This window comes from Dasypus novemcinctus, chromosome 5, assembly GCF_030445035.2.
Source record: "Dasypus novemcinctus isolate mDasNov1 chromosome 5, mDasNov1.1.hap2, whole genome shotgun sequence".
In the NCBI taxonomy this organism is placed as follows: Eukaryota; Metazoa; Chordata; class Mammalia; order Cingulata; family Dasypodidae; genus Dasypus; species Dasypus novemcinctus.
Window position 1 is genome coordinate 144,675,751 of NC_080677.1, and position 15,857 is coordinate 144,691,607.

The 15,857-nt window shown below is 38.0% G+C and overlaps 1 protein-coding gene and 1 long non-coding RNA gene across 5 annotated transcripts in view; one reads left to right on the forward strand and one right to left on the reverse strand.

The window, feature by feature from the left end:
* ADARB2 (adenosine deaminase RNA specific B2 (inactive)) overlaps positions 1-15,857 on the reverse strand; it is a 627,544-nt gene that overhangs the window by 540,691 nt on the left and 70,996 nt on the right. The gene's annotated exons all lie outside the window — the stretch shown is intronic.
* On the forward strand, positions 9,066-15,500 carry LOC131278560 (uncharacterized). The gene is made up of 4 exons (XR_009185927.2): positions 9,066-9,171; positions 11,270-11,365; positions 12,438-12,526; positions 15,385-15,500. It is a non-coding gene; the product is annotated as an uncharacterized lncRNA (long non-coding RNA).

Sequence of the window (15,857 nt, forward strand, 5' to 3'; positions counted from 1 at the left end):
GTTCTTTTGAGATTGATTTTTTTCCCTGACACCACGGTTCTGTTCAATTGAATTCACTGAAGTACTGGTTAACATAAACACTACGGAGAGTATGACATGTCAAATTAGCAGCTTTGCAAGTCTCCTGTTAATTGTCAGCCTAATTAAAAAATTGCTAATTATAATGTTTATAACTTCAAATAACTGCTCAGCTATAAAGTACTGCCTGTCAGGTGTAAACAGGGGGACTGGAGGGAAAAAATCAATTGACATCTGTTAATTTATCAGCAGCAATATACACTAAATTGAAAAATGGATCGTCTAATGCACTGTAAATCTGCATTACGATAAAAAAAAGACCAATTCATTTCAACACCTGCTTAATAAATGATAATGACCATCTTTAGTGGCTTGCCCTGGGGTTTCTCTAGTTATCAGATTCTCATCCTGTGTAGGAGTGAAAGGAAACCAAGTTCCAAGGAAGCAGGAAAGAGCAATATTTACCTGGAGAGGCGCATACTGGGCAAAACCACAAAATGAATAGCTTATTTGGCCCCTTTATCAGAGAACATTGAAATCCATGCAAAATAATAACTACAATGGATGAACTAAGAAAAATAAATACAAAAATAAATAAAATAAGTAAGTTTATAAATAAGGAGACTATACATATTGGGTTACGTTTCAAAGGAATGCAGGCCAATTACATCCACAAGATGGGTGGGCATGGAGAGAAGTTTTGTCTCCAGATCTCAGGGGCTTTAAGGTAGTAAAGTGACAGGCCAGAGAAAGCCTAGAGAGGTGGAAAATGATACCATCAAGGTGGTTTAGGGGTGATCTGGATGGCAGTCCAAATCAGAATGTGAAGAACAGGAGAAGGGAGAGGCCTCAACATCTCACATTAAAACCAGGTCACAGTTTCCTATGCATTTCCATACATAATGTCAGGAAAATTGCTGACCTTCAAAGACATTCTTGAGAATCCCAGGGAGCAACTGAGAGAAGAGCCTCGGGGGCAGGGCTGGCCTAGCCTGGCTCCTCTGGGACCACAATAGTGAGAGCACCAAGGTGGAAGAGTGGGGCATGCGGGAACCACCGCCAGAGCTTTGAAGAGCCTAGTTCGCCTAGTTAACCGAGGTAGAGATGCTGATGTCAAGGCTTCCTTGTTGTGAGGTCACATAGCCCAGAAGACTGAATTTCACCAATGCGGTTTCAATTAGTCAATAAAAAGAGTTACCTTTTATTTCGTGCATGCCTTGTGCTGCGGGTTTTATATGCATCATCTCGTTGACTGGTCTTAATGTCCTGCTAGGCAGCTACTATCATCTCTCTTACTGATAAGAAACCGAAGCCCAGTGAGGTTAAGAAACTTCACAAAGATGGCAGTCAGTTAATAGCTGCAGTGGGAGTAGAAACTCAAATTTGGCTGGATCAGAAGCCGTGCTCTTTCTACCCTGTGGTGTAGGTGTATGTCTCTATACTGTATCGCTTTAACACTTACATTCTGAAATACCTTCTCAGCCACCAGGGTGGTTCTATGCCCAGCTGAGCTGTGCTGGCTTAATTGCTTAAAATGAGTTGGGAGAAGAAATACAGAGAAGGAAAATGAAGAAAATAGATTACGCTTGGTAGGCCACTGAGCCAAAGGGGGAGAAAAATCATGGAATTGAATATTTATCATGTATCTACCTTCACAAAGGGCAAGGCAGAAGGAGCCTCTGTATTACTTTTTCATAAAAAAATCACAAGAGGAACCAGCACTTCCACTCGAGCACTCTTTTCCCATAGGAAGCAGTGGAACCATAATTAGGAAAGGAAAAAAAAAGAAACTTAGGTCATTGCTTACTTTCAGCTCCAACATCCTTAATTTTAGTTATTTCCCCTGGCTCCTTTGCTTATTGCCCTAGATCTTTCCTTAATATTTAAAACTTTGCATAACAGTTAGTACAAAATTATCCCCAAACATTTCCAGTTAATTCAAGAGGTGCATTGAGTAACTACGGGGGCAGACGCTGCGTTTGGCTGGTGTTGGGGAGGAAGCCGGGGAAGAGAGGAGGAGTCTTGGATGTGGAGGGCTCACAATCTGGTGTAGGGGAGCAAACAGTTTTGTGTAGATGCCTAACATTTTCAAGCAGGAATAAACCGTAGAGATTCTGTAGAAAAACACTTTCTGTTCTCACATGAGGCTCAGAGAGGTTAACGAGCTTGCCCAAGTCATCCCAACTTCATAGAAGATGAGTTAATGCCAACATCTGCATCTCCCACCTCCCAATCCAGGGCTTTGCACCATACCCCAAGCAAAGAGGTAATCGAAACAATGAAAGGGGAAAAAAAAAAGTTGTTGTGAAATAGCACTTAGAAATAAAATTCCCGAGTGCTGAGGAAAAACCGGAGAGACATACGGGTGTGCTTGTACCTGGGGCGGAGGTAGAGGGGTTGGGGTAAAGAGGGATTTATCTAGGAAGCTCCCTGGAGAGGGGGCAATTCTCAAACGCCGTTTCCGAGAGAAGTCCTTGGACCAACAGGATTAATGGCTGCTGGGGATTATTAGATTTGCAGAATCTCAGGGCTTACCCCAGACCCCAGACCCAGGATGAAGGAGAATAAGGAGCAGAATACATCTGTACAACTGAATAAAATCGCATGTAAAAAGCACAACTTTGGGGGGAAGGGATATCACTCAAGTGGTTGAGCTCCTGCTTCCCATATGGACGTCCTGGGTTTGTCCTCGGTTCTTCCTAAAAACAAAAACAACAACAAGCGAACAAAGGAGAAAACCAACTCAGGCAAGCCAATGTGGCTCAGTGGGTGAGTGTTGGCTTCCCAGATAGGAGGTTCTGAGTTCAGTGCCCGTTCCTCAAAAAAAACCATAGTGTTTTGAATCCACAATCACATATTCAGGGACAAAGAGCTTGACTTGATAGGAAAAGAGGGGATGAATCAGAGTCAAATAAGATGAATAAGGATGGGTTAGCATACAGTTTCCTGATCAGGGACTGGAACAGCAGACTAAGAATCTTGCATTTAATATAAGAGACCAAAGGAGGATTTGTCAGAATAATGCAAACACTGCTGGGCTCTGAGCATTGCTGTACTCAGCGGGTGGAGTGCACTCAGTAAAACCCATTAAAAACCTAAAGCAAGAACATATGTGCAGGAGAAGCAACAAACTGATAAAATATCAAGACATAAGGAATTAGGGCAGTGTGGAACAGAGAAGGGATGGGGAGTGGGAGAGGGGGAGAGAGAGAGAGAATTATTGCAGGAGCAAGAGAGTGTGCGAGAAATGTGGCAGGATATCCCTGTGACAGCAGAACTCTAAAGACGGGTAGAAATAACCCAGATGCTTTCTGTTCCATTCCTATCCCTGTGGCAACAGAGCTTACTCTAGACTACACTATGCATTAGTATAGTCCAGGTGCAGCTTTTGAAATACACAGATTTCTTGGCTCCAGTTCATTCTCAAATCAGACCCTTCAGGAGCAGCGTCTATAGTCTATATTTTTAAAAATCTGCACCCTGATAATTCTTATGCCCAGATAGAATTGGGCGCCACAGATTTTTGCTGTATGACACACGTCCAGATTGTATTCCCTGAGCCACATTTCCTTAGTCAGATGTTTTCCAACTTGAACCACATCCAAATCTAGTCGGTTCTGTCTTTCAAGGCTTCCTGTAATCTGGCACTCTCACAGGTTTCCAAATCCATCCTACAGTTGAGTATACACCTTCCACTCTAAGGACAATTTCGATTTCAAATGTTGTTCTAGAAACAGTCTCATCAATACTCAGTTCTTTAACATTTATTCGAATCCTCCTCTTTAAGCTTCATTTTTTTGGTATTGTTTTGCTTTGTTTTGCAAAGGCATCTGACCATTGAAAATATATAAACATACTAATAGATGTGGTACATTATATATAAACTACAATCACTTTTTATAAATATTTCAGAGATTTTGAGTTTTCACAGGTGCTAAATATAAATATACCAGCCTTAACACTGTTGCTTACTTGCATTTAACCACTTGAAATTGGTCAAGGGTTTTGTAGACTCATTTGCTCAAGGTTGCACAGGAACATTTGTCAAAGTTGTATGAATTTATATACTTCTAGAATTTGTGTAGATTCTGAACTGATGCTTATTATAATCTACTAAAACATAGAGGAATTTTTTTGGAGGAGGGTTATTATGAAATGCGTATCTGCGTTGGCAGTTGAATTCAGTAAATGCTCTTGCACATATAGTAGGTATATTTGTATGAGAAATTATTTGCATAGATTGTCCCAAATAGAACTTAATTGGAAACCATAGATTTCATGATTTTGCCCAGGTTGACAAATGAAATAATAAATTAAATATCACATGATTGTGAGATACTGCTAACTTAGACCCAAGAGTTCTCTGCTTCTTTCTCTGTCTCTTTTTTACTTTAGGTAGTCAGAATTGAAGCACATGTTTTATAAGGGTTATAAAACATGTGAAAATTTCATTTAGCTATTTTTAAGGACTATACAGACACTCAAATTTGGTACAGTTAAGCTGAACTCATATATCAAATGGTGTAAGTAAAATTGCACACCAAATTACAAGTGGGGTTCTTTGTAAACATCTTTGCTAATAAAAACATTTTCATTTTGTAGATAATACCAGAGATAGTTCCAGGAAAATAAATCATGCATTTATAAACAGCAACTGCTTAAAGAAGCAAACTAAGCAATTTCCTGATCTCCAGTAGAACCCAGTGATCTTTCTTCACAGCTGAATATTCAAAGAGCTGTTTACCATAATTGGAGGGTACTTGACAGTTTAAGTAGCCCACACTTAGCAGGCTTCAAAATAGGTCCTAAATAATTTGCTGCAAGCCCTTTAGATAAACAAGCAAGAGTACTGCTTGTTGTCCTAAAAGCCACAAATTAGAGGCAATTCTGGGTTATCGCTAATGATTTTTCTTTCTGAATATAATGATAAAACTACGTTTTTCCTTTGTCTTAATCTTCATCTTGGACTTCACAAGAACTAGCTTTCAAGTTTAATAACCTTTCCACAGGAATGATCCCAAGTGCAGATCTAAAACCTAAAGAGCCAGACTAGGAATGTATCTACATGGCCCTGTGGCAATATATCCGACTACCGTGAGGTCAGTTCTACCTTGCTATACCTTACTTGGAACTCAGTTACATGACACTTTGCTTCAAAAGTGAGACATTAAGGACCTACCTGTGAATAGTCAAAATAAACTTCTCAAAGTTTAGACACCAACACCTGTGATTTTAATTCAGTAGAAAGAGCCTCAGCTAGCACTCAGCTAGACAATTTGCCAAAATTTTATATAGACAACTGAAAGCCTTGAATTTTTGGTTTCCAAACTCTGAACATATTTAAATTAGAATTAGAAGCAGCAGAGGGGCTATTAATTCTTGGTTTCCATACTCTCAAAACCTTAAAATTAATTAGAAGGAGCATAAGGGTTATTAGACTCACTGCCAAGCAGGGAAAAGTGACAATTGACATATTGACAGTTGAAAAAATGGCAGAAAGCATGGGAAAAAACAAATGCAAGGACACAAATATCAAAAGGCAGTTTTTGACCATATAACGAAGGGACAAATATCTTTATAAATTTTAGGAGGCTCTTTGGGCATTATTCTGTTGTATCTTATGATAACCGGTTTTCATAATGATACACCTAAGTCTCCAAGGAGATTACTTTAAGTACATATACTTTTTTATTGTAAGCAAAAAGGGCATTTTAATATTTTTGATAGATTTTTTTGTCAAAAGATCTCCCTGGTTTTGCTGCTTAACTAATAAAACTCTCAACATGGCTAGAAATTTCTATGTTGGAGAAAATGTGCATCTTCTGAGAACTGATAGCGAAGGTTTTATTAACTGTGACAGAACTGTGAGTAGGTGGCACCATCCTCATATAATGGCACAAAGAAAGGTCCAGTGAGATAAGATAGTTTTATTTTTATCTTGGGCTAGTTGGTCTATGACTGTGCCAACCTGGGCTTACCCAAGGACAATCAATTGAAGAATTATGAATGGAATAGAGATTTTCCACTTCAAGCTCTGTGCCAAGTCAAGATCTAGCTTGCGGCAAGCCTAATGATGCTATAAGAAAAAGAACTTGAAGAAATAACGTGATATAACAGTGTGTCTTAGAAGGTGGCTAGACCTTGGTCAAGGATCTTCCTACAGCCTAATGGAAGAAAAGGCCACATATTCGTGGCTTCTCAGCCCTCCCCCAAGCCCCCACCCCCCAAGATCTAGCGGGTATCTGGAAGCTTTGCCAACCCATTCACTTTTGTCCTTATTTGGTACATACACTTTGCACTGCTTGTTTGCCATCTCAGTATAAATCTGACCTTAGATCCTGAGGGGCTGAGCAAATAAGAAGAAATATATAGGACCGCTATGAGTCTTTTATATTCTGAATTTAGATAAGACCAGGGAAGACTTGCACACTCCTGTGGGAAGCTGCAGGAACTGATGAGATAACCAGTTCTACACTTGTCCATGGAGACGCAGAGATCTGCAGAAGGTAAGTGTGCCACTTCCATGTTGTCACATAGATTAGCTTCCCCTTTAGTGGCTGTAGAACAATTCCTTCAATTCTAGAATCTTGCAATGGCTCACTGAGGCTCTGAAGAGGCATTGCCACAAATGTCCTCTTAAGTTAATATTAATTCCAAGAAAGAAAATGAGATCTCAGGGACATCTGGATGCCAAGAATGTCCTATCAGGCTATCTTTAGACCTCTACCACACATCCCCTTGTAAGAAAGAAACACACACACACAGAAACCATTCGCACATGGAAAGAACAAGTTGTCTGGTTAGTCCCAAAGATGATATTGTCTAAAATTCTAGAGACTCTGAATTTCATAGTCACATGCAACTTTCAAACACTAAATATGAGGATATTTGGGAAGATTTCATTATATTCAAGTCCATACTACAAATTTGTTTTTCATTTTTTAGCATCCAATATACATGGACATATATTTTTATATTGGTTACATCATAGTAAGTAAAATAAAGGTGGTATTCTGAAGGTTCTGTGTAGCTGGTTATTAATCAAGGTTTCACGTAAGAGAACATGGAATTTTAGGAGTAAAATAACAATTCCATCTTTCCCAAGGGTTGAACATTGGTGTTGAGAGGACTGAATTCAGAAGCTGATGGACTTTGCTTAAGTCCCATAACTTTTAAAACTTTAAATTACTTGTCAGTGTTAAAAATCAGAAGATTTTACTTAAGATGTAGATTGTTGGCTTCGCTTGAAAAATTTGAACAGCTGGGTACCATGGGCCTTTATTTGCCCCTCTCCACTTTGCCTCAGTCTTTTCCCACCCTATTTTATTATATTGTCATGCTGTACTCATTTCTTTAAACTGCCCATGACTTTAAACATTTGAACTGATGAAGCTCAATGTTTTTCATTATAACTTAGGACACTGAGAATCAGAAATATTGTGACTTAATAAATACCCCACAATATTAAATGACAGCATCAGACTTCAGATTTCCCACAGTGTCCAAGATATACTTCGCTTCCTGACACTACCCCTACTGATATTATAAGAGAACAATTTTAAACATGTAAATAGAATGTCTGTATAGGAACCATGAGAAAATATGATCTCAGACAACGGAAAGCTCAGATGTCTGGCGGGGTTGAGTGAGGTTTAAAGTCAGTGTCACAGAATTACATTTATTACTTATTTATAAGTAAACTATACATTTTAAGCTTTTTTTCTTAGTGCAGTTTTTAAATGGAATTTCCAGTTCTTTAGATGGAAAGGAAAGGAAAGTTCGAATATAGGTAATTTCATCTTCCTACCTCTCATCCACTTTTCAAATATAATTTTCCAGACGTCTTGTCTGTTCTTACATCTCCCTCTTGTTTTCCCTCTTTTAAATGGCTGAACACATTTCTGGAGCCACGCTCCTATTATGTGTACAGCTGTCCTTTACTGATTTTGCACCTCTCACCTACATTTTGACTCTGAGAAGTCTGTGGTCTCCCTCCTCAGAATATTCTGCCTTTTAAAATTAAAGCCCATCTAATATATTTCTCCTCTGCTTGCCATGGGAGAAGATTCAGAAGTGGTTTGGGTGTACTTTCCTTTGCTTATCAAACTGATAATCCTGGCTAATCCCAGACTAGATGATGCAGAGGTTGAGTTTTGTATCTAACTGGAAATATTCTGAAGGAGCCACCCATTGTACCGGGTTTGGTCCTTCCGATAAGAAACATTTGTGAACATTAGGGGTTTGATATGTGACCTGAAAGCAGTATGAAGCAAGTTTGCTCCATTTGGGTAGCGTCACACTCCCCCTTCTCTGGACAATTATGTCACTCAGCAAACTCCACACCGACCTTGGGCAAACACTGTTAAACCAGGGTCTTAGCTTTGTAGTCTGTGCTTTCTATTTTTTTTACAGTATAAGTTTAATCTTCTAGGCTGCAGTAGGATCTCCTCTTGCAATAGCACAGTGTCTTGCAACCAAGAAATGCTCAAAACGTTCGTGTCAGCTTGAGATGACTGTAGCTAATCTGCTATAAATATTAACAATATATTGCAGTAAATTGCCAAATCTCATCTAGAAAATGATAGTGTTAACAAAGTGCTTATATATTTTCATTTTCTCTTTTCTCTTTTACTCGGAGAAAGTTGGTAGCATCTCCATCTTGGAACTCTTTTTCACCAGGCAAGGTATGTACTCTATTCATACACTGCTGTTAACAGGCACCTCAGTGGAAGGCTCGCACCTAGAATACTACATTTAAAAAAACAGTATGTGCAACAGGGTAGAGACAGCTAATCACCTACCCCAACATTTGTTTGCCTCTTGCTCCTTAGTAATGTCAGTGTGTACAGCTAAAACATTACATTTTCTCAGCCTCCTTTTGCAGCTAGATGTTACCTTGCTCTAGAACTTCTAGGAGTCTAGAAGGTACAGTAGAAATGTTACATGGGATTCCTAGGAAGGATGCTCAGAGGGGACCAAGTCCTCTGGGAAGGGTGTCCTAGGGTTCTCTTTTGTTTGCTTTTGGAACTCTGACCTGATGACGGGAGCTCTAGCTTGAAGGATGGAGGTGATACAGCAGGAAGATAGGCGCTTAGGCCCTGAGGACACGATGGAGTTCCATTCCAGCTCTGGCCTGCACACCTATGGACTAATGTGAGCAAGAAATTACCTTCTTCCTTAAGTCACTGCTATTTTTTTTCTCTTTTATTCTCAAGTAAGTCTGAATTCTAAGTGATAAACAGTTTCTTAATTAATTTTTCTTGAATGAATGCTGTTGATCATGTCACCATTACTATCAATCTACAGTTAAACTATTAACATGTCTTTGAGTAGGTAGACTGAAAAGGAAAATAAAAATTCTGTCTTCTAAGAGAGTTTGCCTTCTGACAGATAATATGTATATTATTCTACATTTTCTCCTTGTAATACCACACTCATTCTTACTTTTTCACCTCTACATTGCACATGTTTTGGTCTTTGATATGCATTCCTTTCTCTTGTGCTAATGCATACTTGGCATCTTCCAAGCATTGTTTTCTTGATATACGAAGTAAGCTCCTGAAGAAAATTCATTTTACAAATGACACAACTAAGGTCTAGAAATGCTGAATAATTACTCAGGGTGTTTAAAAAATCAATGAGGAGAAAAACACATTGTTAACCTCAGTAGTTTCAGCTACTGCTCATCAAATGCTTCTGGCCTTATATTCAAGAGTGAAACTGACTGGATGCCTGACAATTTCTCTTGCAACCTCAATCATATTCCTACTGGATCAAACACATTTCATCTCAGTTTCTTATTGCTATAGCATCTTCCAGAGCTAATATGACCGACCTGACAGTTCATCAATAACTTTTACAACATCTATGATCTTGGAAAACTCCCAACTCAAATTCTAAAAAACAGAATTTCTTTTATAATGTAAAAGTGAATATTGTTCAGTGTATGTATATATATATATGATGTAACACAAGTGTTTTTTATAAGATATATATATATATATCATTGGTTAGAGCTTAGAAAGATTTAGTAGCACATTGCTTTTCAATAGGTGGTATTTGTAATAACTGGCTTGTAGCAAAAAGTCAGCACATGTTTATATAACCTAACATGAAATTGTGACATTCTTGCTTTGATGAACTACACAAAAATTGTTAGTCAAAACCTTAAGTTACTTGTGCCAAGGCCTTTGGCCATGTTGCATTTGAAAAGGTTAAAGAGTGCTTTCTGTTTTTGATTTCTAGCCTTTGGATCATACCATGATTTATCTCCTAGACATTACAAGTCAACAAGGTTATATTCTGTTCACTAATCAACTGCAAGTATATGCTAGAGGCAACATACATCTTTAGAAAGTGCAATATAAAAAAAGAACTAAAAAAGTGTCATTTAAATAAAAAATTCTATTAAAAACTTTTTAGGTCTTCCATATAATGAAATCAGAATGATGGAGCCTGGGTTTTAGGTTCAAGCAGGCATGGGTTAATTTTGATTTAGAACCTTGAGACCTAGTATTAGTTGCTAAATCTCACAGAGCCAGTTTCCACATGTGTAAAAATTGAGATTATAATACAAATTTCAAAGGACTTTTGTGAAGTACAAATGAGACAATGTGTGAAATATATTTGATACAGCATCTTGCATTAGTAGGTGTTCATTAAATGGGAAAGGATAATTGATTCTAGCAATGTGGGAAAACTTTGAAGATTGTAAAGAGAAATCAGCCATCACTCCCAGCCATCACTTCTCACCTCTTCCTACCAGTAAAGATAGACATCAAGGGAGAATGGACAGTCGGACACGTCTTTGAGTGGCAGATCAGGGATTAGAAGTGATTTAGAGTTTTGCATGGATCAGTCGATTTCTGAATTCTCTTAGGCTTGAAACAACTTGTAAATTCTTGGGAACCTAATGATTCTCCAGATTAGATGGAGACATGTATCAAGGGATGTATCAAACACAAACCACTTACTTTGCTAAAATGCTAGATATCTGGATGGATTTATAACTCTCTTGAATCAAAGCCTTGCACTAAGATTCTTCTGAGTTACAGGATCACTAGTGTGATGGTTTGCTTGCATGAGTTGACAAGAATGCCATTAGGAGGTTTAGAAAAGGTATAATAGTCAATGAATTGAGTAAATACATAACTGGGGAATTATTAGAGAGTCATTAGTCATTAAAAGCCTACTTCTTGCCCCAGAAGATAGGAACAGTCCCTTGGGGGCCCATATTGCCTATTTTTCTCAGATCTGCCTGGATCTTCTTTGTGAACAGCCCACTGACCCAAGAGGCTATAATCATTCTTCAGAACTGTAACTGGATCTGTGGTCAAAGATTCCTTGGGTAAGTTTCAGCTTGTGAGTCATTGCCTTTTATAATCTATAGTGTTTTTTAAAAGTTTCATGAAAATTTTATGGCAAAATGTTTGAAGCATATTCAGATACCACTTTTAAAGAAAAAAAAGTTCATTAGGTTTAAAACTCTAACTTGAAATTACATGGATATGACCATACCATCAACTGAGTGACCTGTGGATTTTTTTCTTCATTTTCACCTCAATTGTTTAGGAGCTTATTGGATCAAAACAGAAGGTCTTAGAAATATTTATGCGAATTTTTAAAAACAATTCCAAAGACCCTGTTTTTTCTTACTTCCTTAAGTTCTTTTAAGTGGTCATGGAAATAATGGTCATGGAAGAAAAAATAAGAAAATTGGTAGAAGTTGGAGTGAATCCTGGGGAGGCATAAAAATAACAGATCTCATGAATAAGTGCTGGAGACTTAGGTATATCTCCTTATTGTTAAATGCTGTTTGTCTAAAATCTCTCATTCTGAGTAAGAAACACCTCCCACCCCCTGCCCTACCCATTCTGGAAAAAGATAACCGTTAACACGCTGGCAATGGAAACAGTTGGTTTGCCCTTCACTCCAGTAGTTATGGGAACAGTGCTTCATGGTCATGTGAAAGTGTTTGGAGGAGGCAATGTCATTACCTCAAGGTTAGTTTCATGGTCCTTAATCTATTCTACTGCTAACCATTTCATTGCCATGGTTCCTTTCTGCTTTCCCTGGCAAAGGGCTGCATTAATAGTGACAAGATGGGCAGAAATTCCCATTACCAAGATTCTAATCTCTATGGAGGCCCTCTTCTCAGTCACCCCTGATGTAACAGAACACACTAAAATGGAGATTTGTCTTCTCGTAAGCTGAATTTTTAAATTCATTTAAAAAATTGTATTAAAGTATATCATTTGCACATGAACATACATAAAAAATAAGTGTATAGTAGAAGTTGTGAACTTAAAAACAAACTTGCATATCCTCATGCAGGGCTCCTATACATCACACATGTGTTGTCTTGTGAATTGAATTTTAATAAGAAACTTTCTGAGTAAAACATTCTATCTTTTCTTCAGAATAAGGTAAATGCTGGAATTGAGTTCAAGCTATTTTCAAAGAAAGCCCATCCCTCCCCACAACTTCATTCTATCTCTCTCCAGAAAAGGTAAAAATTATCTTCATTGACATGTTTCTTTTTTGTTTATATTTAAAAAAAAATAAAAGAGCAGGCTTGGAATTGAAAACCCGCACACACCAAAATTCAGGCCAGAATAATGATTTTTCCTTCTAAAGGCTCAATATATGGTTTTTAGCCCAGAGTTTATTCATCGATTTGTTTTTAAAGGAATTTGTCATTGTAGTCTTTAAGCTAATGTAGTAGACATGATCATCCTGGGCGTTCCAGCACAACTTTTGTTCAGTCTGAAAATGTTAAAATAGATTCAACAGACTTGTTCAAATGATGCCTGCCAATCTTTCTAGATAATAGAACATACTGAAATTAAGTGCAGATGAATTGATATTGCTACAGTTATGAGTAGGGCACACTCTACCCTAAAAAGGCAGAGAGGGAGGGAGGGAAGACTTGCCAGCCACACATTAGAATGACTAAAGCAACAGAGAGTCTTCCAGTTGCATATAGTTTACAGGAGCTCTGTTTTCAAGAAAGTGGAATTATCACGCGACAACCTCATAAACCACATTCTCAATAGGCTGGTTTTAATCTTTTATTAAATGCATCAATTCAAAGCATTAAGAATGTTGCTGTCAACCTACAGTTTGATTCATTTTTCACCTTTTAAAAGCCTCATCTCAAAATTATGTATTTGCATAATTCAATTATCATTATAAAAGAACTAGCCACAGCCTTTTCCAGCATCACAATTCCCTGCTCTTAAAACAGCAACATTGCATGCCAACATTTCCAGTCTCCACTGATTAACCACAGCATATTCTACATTTATAAAAAGGTCTCTTACTAGCCATCTGAGAGGCAGCCAGTGTGCCAAACCTCCTCCTTGCAATCTCCCGGGAATCCCATCTCACCTGCTCACTCCATTTTTTTCCTTCTTCTCTTTGTATCCTGTAAACAGTGCTATATGTCTTTTCACAGATCACAGATAATTACCATATGGTTAAACCATGCCTGCTTTTTCCTCCAATCCTTCCTTGTAAACTTCTGTGGTTATGAAGGCCAAGAAACACCAGAGAAACAAACTCAATAGGTTGACATACAGTGCAGAGCTAGTGGTTTTAAAGGTCAATTCTTATGACTATAAATTCAGAAGCAGAAGTAGATGACTTGGAAAGCAGTGATTTTATAGTTCAGCAGGGTAACAGCAGTTACTGCTGCAAATGCGTAAGTCACAATTCACACAACTTCAATGTGAGCATCAATATGTTTTATATCCAGCATTCAATATAATAACAAACACATGTTCATACATAACGTAATAGGAAGCAGTTGCATGATTTGTAGGGAGATAATTTGGGAACTGAGTCTCTTTCCTGCTTGGTCTTACCCTTTTCTCATTCATTTTTCTTTCCTGAGTATCTTTAGTATCTCAGAGCTTCACAAATACCCTGGGGTAACCTACTACACTTTGAATCCCCTCCGTAGGTTCTAATACGGTTCTAAATTTTACATATTTCAGGGATGAGGAGCTCATTTCTTTTTATGAGGGTTTCTATTATATAGGTAATTGCAACTATTATAAAGATTCCTGTGTGCAGTGGTTTTGAGCTATGTACCCCTGGAAAACATGTTTTGAAACTGAATCCATTATAAGTAGGACCTTTTGAAGAATTAAGGTGTGGCCTAACTCATTCAGATGGGTCTTAATCCTACTACTGGAGTCCTTAATAAGAAGAAAAAAATTCAGACAGAAAAAACCACAGGAAGCAAAAAGCTGATGGTTAATAGAACCCAGAAGAGAAGTGAGAGCCCGGGAGAAACTACCATGTGCATTGCCTTGTGAGAGAGGCCCCAAAGACTAAGGATCACCACAGTCAGCCCAGAACACAACAGTCTTTGTGGAGAAAGCACCACCTATGACGTGCTGATTTGCCCTTCTCCTGGCCTCAAAACTGTGATCCAATAAATTCCCAATTTTGAAGCCAATCCATTGCATGGTATTTACTCCAACAGTAATGAAAACCTAAAGAATATGTAACATTGATCCCAGCTGGCCCTCTGAGCCAGTGTAATGAATTTCCCTGTCTCTTCTACATCACAGCTGTTCCTATATTTGAAAGTAGCTATCTTATTTCTTAACACAGTCTTCTGTCATCATGACTTGTTCCCCCCCCCCCCCCACCAATTTTCTTATATTCGGATGCATTTCATGACCTTCACCTTGACTTCTAGATGTATCCTTGTTTAAGATGTCTCTCTTAGACTGAGGTGCCTAGAACTGGTCCTAATGATATTCCTGACACAAATAAAGCAAGAGGAAAATTTTCGACATCTTTGGGGGAATCTAAACATCCATTTCAGGTTAATACCTACTGAACTTGTATGCAGTTAAACACATCTTTGCATAAACTTTTATCAGTCACGATTTGGGGCAATCCTAATAATAAGATATACATGTCCTGTGCTACATTTCTGGAGACATAAGTTTAAACAACAAATATGGGACACTTGCTGTTTCATCTTTCCAAAGATAACTCAGACCATTGAAAAATGAAAGGCAGAAAAGAACGATCCCTCTCATTTATCCTTTATAGCTAGGGTGACCATATGCTCCAGGTTGTCTGGGACAGTCCCAGTTTATGCCTATTGTCCCAACATAATTATTAATAGTGCCCTCTTTCACTTTTAAAAGTGTCCTGGTTTGGATGATAAATTATATGATCATCCTATTTAGAGGAGAGTTGTGCTTTGCACCACAATAGCAAAGGAGTCTTTTTTTCCCTAGCGTGGTCATATCATCAGACACAATTCTTTCCAAGCAAAGCTAATTAGAATTTTGCATAAATGAAATTACTAATGAGAGATTTACCCTTGTGCTATTATTTTAGCTTGAAATCTGTCCTGAACCAAACCTAATGACTGATTACTGTCAAGGTGATCAAGCATCACTGAGGGCAACTCCTGGACCCTCAATGTCTCATTTTGTGCGACCTGGATAATTGAGGTATTTTTATATTAATGCTTTCATTATGGCCACTGAAGGGAGAGTTTCAGTTAAGCTATTTAGATCATTCTGCACCACCACCACCCATATTTCCAGAGTTTAGATTATTTCAGCACATGTTCTTATTTTAAGCACTGGTATAATTGTTTATTATTTAATGAGAACTTGTTTAATCCACTTATATCCCTTGGGCTCAACTCTGTGAAATTAAACTCAAGAGATATCTGCTATGTGGACAATTGGATGATTCCATTTCTCTTCATCACTTTTATTTTCTACTTGACATGTTTTTTGCAAGCTTCATTTTCTCTCTCTTGCAAAAGTTCAAAGCAGGACTCTCCCCTTCCCACTGACTCC